Source organism: Schistocerca serialis, chromosome 7 (genome assembly GCF_023864345.2).
Source record: "Schistocerca serialis cubense isolate TAMUIC-IGC-003099 chromosome 7, iqSchSeri2.2, whole genome shotgun sequence".
Taxonomy (NCBI): Eukaryota; Metazoa; Arthropoda; class Insecta; order Orthoptera; family Acrididae; genus Schistocerca; species Schistocerca serialis.
Genome location: NC_064644.1, coordinates 254,512,804 through 254,519,037, shown reverse-complemented (window position 1 = coordinate 254,519,037; position 6,234 = coordinate 254,512,804). Strand labels below are relative to the sequence as shown.

General features: G+C 44.0%; 1 non-coding gene across 1 annotated transcript; it reads right to left on the bottom strand.

The window, feature by feature from the left end:
- Positions 1-1,803: 1,803 nt before the first annotated feature.
- Positions 1,804-1,878, bottom strand: Trnas-cga (transfer RNA serine (anticodon CGA)). Its single transcript has one exon. It is a non-coding gene; the product is annotated as a tRNA-Ser (tRNA).
- Between the last annotated feature and the right edge of the window lie 4,356 nt (positions 1,879-6,234).

Here is a 6,234-nt window from a genome sequence, read left to right as displayed (position 1 = left end):
GAAGTGAATATTACCTTCCTTCAATTGGGCCAACTGGCGGTGAATCGCGGAAGTACAGTACATACTGACGAAACTAAAATGAGCTAAAATGAGCTCTAACATGTCAACATAACATCTTTTCTTTATTTGTGTGTGAGGAATGTTTCCTGAAAGTTTAACCGTACCTTTTTGTAACACCATATATATATATATATATATATATATATATATATATATATATATATATATATATATATATATCAGTGCGCTTGAAGAGCCGTAATAGGTACCACCACTGCCTGTAATACCCTCCCCTGCCCCACATGTCCCATGATATAACCTCCATTTCTGAGTAATAGTGAAGTCATGGGGGACTTGTAGTGGTGACTCGATGGGCGACTTGCAATATGTGAGTTACATACCTCTTGCAACTATCTGTCAAGTTGCATGCTTTCAACTAATAATCATAATAATTCTATATGAGAACATCATTCACAAGCAGGAAGATAAACGCAGGAAGATAAATTACTATGTCGTCGTGGTCTTCAGTCCTGAGACTGGCTGGATGCAGCTCTCCATGCTACTCTACCCTGTGCAAGCTTCCTCATCTCCCAGTACTTACTGCAACCTACATCCTACTGACTCATCTGTTGGTCTCCCTCTACGACTTTTACCCTCCTCGCTGCCCTCCAATGCTAAATTTGCGATCCCTTGATGCCTCAGTACATGTCCTACCAACCGGTCCCTTCCTCTTGTCAAGTTGTGCCAAAAACTCCTCTTCTCCCCATTCCTATTCAATACTTCCTCATTAGTTATGTGATCTACCCATCTAATCTTCAGCGTTCTTCTGTAGCACCACATTTCGAAAGCTTCTAGTCTCTTCTTGTCCAAACTATTTATGGTCCATGTTTCACTTACATACATGGCTACACTCCATACAAATGCTTTCAGAAATGACTTCCTGACACTCAAATCTATACTCGATGATAACAAATTTCTCTTCTTCAGAAACGCTTTCGTTGCCATTGCTAGTCAACATTTTATATCCTCTCTACTTCGACCATCATTAGTTATTTTGCTCCCAAAATAGCAAAGCTCCTTTACTACTTTAAGTGTCTCATTTCTTAATCTAATTCCCTCTGCATCACCTGACTTAATTCGACTACATTCCCATTATGCTCGTTTTGCTTTTGTTGATGTTCATCTGATATCCTCCTTTCAAGACACTGTCCATTCCGCTCAACTGCTCTTCCGAGTCCTTTACTGTCTCTGACCGAATTACAATGTCATCGGCGAACCTCAAAGTTTTTATTTCTCTTCCATGGATATTAATTCGTACTCCAAATTTTTCTTTTTGTTTCCTGTACTGATTGCTCAATATACAGATTGAATAACATCGGGGAGAGGGTTCAACCCGATCTCACTCCCTTCCCAACCACTGCTTCCCTTTCATGTCCCTCGACTCTTATAACTGCCATCTGGTTTCTATACAAATTGTAAATAGCATTTCGCTCCCTGTATTTTACCCCTGCCGCCTTTAGAATTTGAAAGAGAGTAATCCATTCAACATTGTAAAAAGCTTTCTCTAAGTCTACAAACGCTAGAAACGTAGGTTTACCTTTCCTTAATCTATTTCCTAAGATAATTGTAGGGTCAGTATTGCCTCACGTGTTCCAACATATCTACGGAATCCAAACTGATCTTCTCCGTGGTCGGCTTCGACCAGTTCTTCCATTCGTCTGTAAAGAATTTGTGTTAGTATTTTGCAGCAGTGGCTTATTAAACTGATAGTTTGGTAAGAAACTTCCTGGCAGATTAAAACTGTGCGCCCGACCGAGACTCGAACTCGGGACCTCTGCCTTTCGCGGGCAAGTGCTCTACCAACTGAGCTACCGAAGCACGACTCACGTCCGGCACTCACAGCTGTACTTCTGCCAGTACCTCGTCTCCTACCATCCAAACTTTACAGAAGCTCTCCTGCGAACCTTGCAGAACTAGCACTCCTGAAAGAAAGGATATTGCGGAGACATGGCTTAGCCACAGCCTGGGGGATGTTTCCAGAATGAGATTTTCACTCTGCAGCGGAGTGTGCGCTGATATGAAACTTCCTGGCAGATTAAAACTGTGTGCCCGACCAAGACTCGGTGCTTTTCACATCTGTCAATACCTGCTTTCTTTGGGACTGGAATTGTAATATTCATCTTGGAGTCTGAGGGTATTTCGCCAGTCTCATACAACTTGCTCACCAGATGGTAGAGTTTTGTTAGGCTTGGCTCTGCCAAGCTGTCAGTTGTTCTAATGAAATTTTGTCTACTCCCGGGGCCTTGAGACTTAGCGATTCAGAATAGGTAACTATTTTGTAGAAAGTGTGTGATATGTGTATTTTAGGTGTACATGAGAGCAGGAATGAACTTTTAGAATCTTTTGTGGGATAGAAGGTTGTATTGTGTGTTTAGTATGGATGTGTTACCACAGTTCTGTGTGAAATCAACGACAAAACCAGTTGAAACACACCGATTTCACGACTTAATGTTTAGGTGGGCGACGGTCTGACATAAACGCTATTAATGTACAATTAACCACTGCAAGCTTCTTCAATTGCTGATTTAGTTCTGCCAACTTTGACTACTACATCTGAAAATTTAGGACGATTTGCCTTGCTCTGACGCCGACGCATTATTCTGTCATTAGGAAAATTTATTCAGATTGTTGAGAAGTAGGATTTTCGTGGGTCTGCAACGAACAGCACTCAAATTCCCGTTGAGATATGTGTTAACTATGCATATTTGGAAGGCTCTTTACTGACTAAATAGCGCATCCAAGTGAATAGCGGACTGTAGGGTGAACATAAGTGGCAACAGCTAACAGGTTTAAACAAACATCCTAGCTACAAACAAGGTGAAAGTAGAGGAGGCAGGTTATGACACATCACAGTTTCCATTCTCACGAGTATCTGTCAGGTTACTTGCACGCCGTGATAGACCCTGTGTAGTAGTGAGGGCTACAGTAATGGGTGTAGTGGCCATCACTGTGTGTGGAGTAAAATTGCACACTGCCTTGACAGAGGAGCAGCCGCGGATCCACCACTGGCCAGAGCATTGTACTAGTCCTAGGGACTGTTACAGTTGGCGACCAGCATACATGGCCATTGGCTGAAAAGGGTGGGACACCGATGTGACGTGACAAGTAGGGCAGTATAGTGGCTCCGATGGAAACCATCTAGTCAGATCTTATCCAGTGGATAAGATGAGCCGCACGGGATTAGCTGAGCGGCCTAGGGCGCTGCAGTCATGGACTGTGGGGCTGGTCCCAGCGGAGGTTCGAGTCCTCACTTGGGCATGGGTGTGTGTGTTTGTCCTTAGGACAATTTATGTTAAGTAGTGTGTAAGCTTAGAGCCTGATGACCTTAGCAGTTAAGTTCCTTAAGATTTCACACGCATTTGAATATTTTGATAAGATGTGTTGGTCAGAAGACGGATACTGTGCTCATAGGCCGATATTGGCAATGCTGGATCAGAATGGCTGTGCTCGTGCCGCCTGTGCAGTGTACACTAACCGTGGATTGGGGAGGGGGGGGGGGACTGGCCTGATGGCCTGTTACAAACCTATCAGTTACCATGGATTGGCAGCAGGGATGGCAGCGAAGGCACTAGCACAGTGCAGTGGCGTCAGCATGGAAACGGAAAGCCTTTTTTCTTCCCTCACCAGCGTTTGTTTAACTCAAATTTAGAGTATGCAGTGGCCATACACGTCTGAGTTACTAGTTGCCTGATGAGGAAAAGCATGTCAAGTAGATCAGCAGACAGGCCTGCACCTGCACAAAACATCCTTGGTCTCTGCTATCACACAGCTTGTCCCAGTATTTCAAGCCTGGGCCAAAACGCCCACAAATCACGCTGTTATAAGTAACCTGACAGGTGTGAGCTGGACTGCGATATCATAGAGACAGTGTCACTATTCCAAGTATTCGATTCTGATATAGAGCTTGTCCCTAGTGTGCGCTGGTCACCCAATTGGATTCTGAATTTTCCGCCAATTTATAAAAAGTGGTTCAAATGGCTCTAAATACTATGGGCCTTAACATCTGAGGTCATCAGTCCCCTGGACTTAGAACTACTTAAAACAAACTAACTTAAGGACATCACCCACATCCATGCCCAAGGCAGGATTCGAACATGGGACCATAGCAGCAGCGCGGTTCCCGACTGAAGCGCCTAGAACAGCTCGGTCACAGAGGCCACGTGCCAATTTATACTTGGATCAGCAACCCTCCTGCCTTAAACACACACTAATGGAATAGGGTTTGCCGGCGGGAGTGGCCGAGCGGTTCTAGGCGCTACAGTCTGGAACCGCGCGACCGCTACAGTCGCAGGTTCGAATCCTGCCTCGGGCATGGATGTATGTGATGTCCTTAGGTTAATTAGGTTTAAGTAGTTCTAAGTTCTAGGGGACTGATGACCTCAGAAGTTAAGTCCCATAGTGCTCAGAACCATTTGAACCATTTTTTGAATAGGGTTATTTTCAAAATTTCCCACAAAAATTTTGAATTTCCTTCAAAATTTGTATTAACCAGTGTTTTATACATAGAGTAACTGACCTTTGTCAGACGTGGGAATGGTGGGGTAGGGGAAACATATGGGTCATCAACCTCATCAGTGACATCACTGGCGACTTGCTTTGTCTGTAAAAATGTGTAGGATATCTACTGACGTCAGCGAATCAGCAACGGCACCGACGCCAAGTTGCTTGAACAGGCGCAGCAACAGTGCTCGGCGATGGCGACAGAGCGTGCAGGGTCATGCCGCGGACTCGAAGTGGGGGAGTCGGCACTCGGCAACAAGCGCCTACTCATGCTAGCATTCACCTGCACAGGTGGAGTCGGCTGAGCAGCTGCAGGACCCAGGGCTCTAAATGCAGCACAGAAGGGTAGGGGGCTGCCAGCGATCGATAATAGGCTCTCTGGTGGCCCACAGATTGGAGGGCACTTGTTTTCAGAATGATACCGCAGATGATAGAGCTACATCTAATTAAGGCCAAGTCAGTTGGTAACATCTTGTTGACTCAGGTCGACTAAAAGACTGAGGTGGACCCCGTATCAGCTGTCAGATTGCATGCGTCGGCTTAGAAATGAGGATTGCTTATGTGACCGTGTATTGTCCTTGTTTTGCCAAGGCATCAATTCCCATTACGTAAGCCACAACCGACGCATCGCACGAACATTTAGAAATCAAGTCGCCAATGCCCCAGTGGCTCTGGCTTCCTGCTATGTCAACAGCATTACGTCTCAGGTCTCCCTGCTTGGCTGGGAAATATGATAAGTGCCCCGATGCCATAGGGATAGTACTAATTACGAGTAGATTAGCTAGTCGCTCCTGATGTAAGCGCCTGGATGGCCCGGATCTCACCTGCTTTCAGGAGCCTCTTGTCTCAGCCATAGGGATGTTTCTGTTTATTCAAACATGCCAAGTAAACAGCTCCATCTTCAAAAGATTCGTCTCAACAGATTTCAGTTCATATTAATCCTGTAAAAAGTTGGTACACATCTTAGAGTACATTCAGTTATCCCTTTAACATTAGTTCAGGTTAAATTGCAAGGTACATTTGCTGTATCCTTCATCTAAACGTTACTTACTATGATTGACTTACTGATCTTCCGTCGTTTTCACACACAGCCATGGCTCCCTTAAATCATCACTTACAACTTAGTATGCTAACAGTACAAAAACTTCTAAGTAATCATTTAACGGAAAAGTTTAAATAACTGTTACTTAATGAACCATTATTTACTTCGGGTAACCCAGTCCACTGGTAGTTGATGAATTTTAAAAACTTATCCTCCTATCAAATCACCCTTAACAAACCGTCTTTGACATTAAAAGGTCGTATTGCAAAGATCTCTTGCGCTCGGAATTTCTTTTTCGTCTAAACGGTGGCTCCTTCACTCGCTGCTTTGGTTCATCATCTGAAACTTTTTCTTTGCAACAATAGCTTTCCTTATGTTTTCCCAGGAAATACACCCATGACACTATGCTCGCACACAGACCATATACAGTACTATCACACACAATATGTTGACAGATATTTCTCGTACTTTAATGCTAATCAAACACTTTCACTCTTGTGGCGTGTAGTACCAAATTAAGCAAATAGAGCCTTCATGAGTTTTCAAACAGCTTAACTGGCTTATCCTACATGACAAATGAACTTTACGATAGTAGCAAACTGGCGACAGTTTCCTCCATCTGGAACTATTTT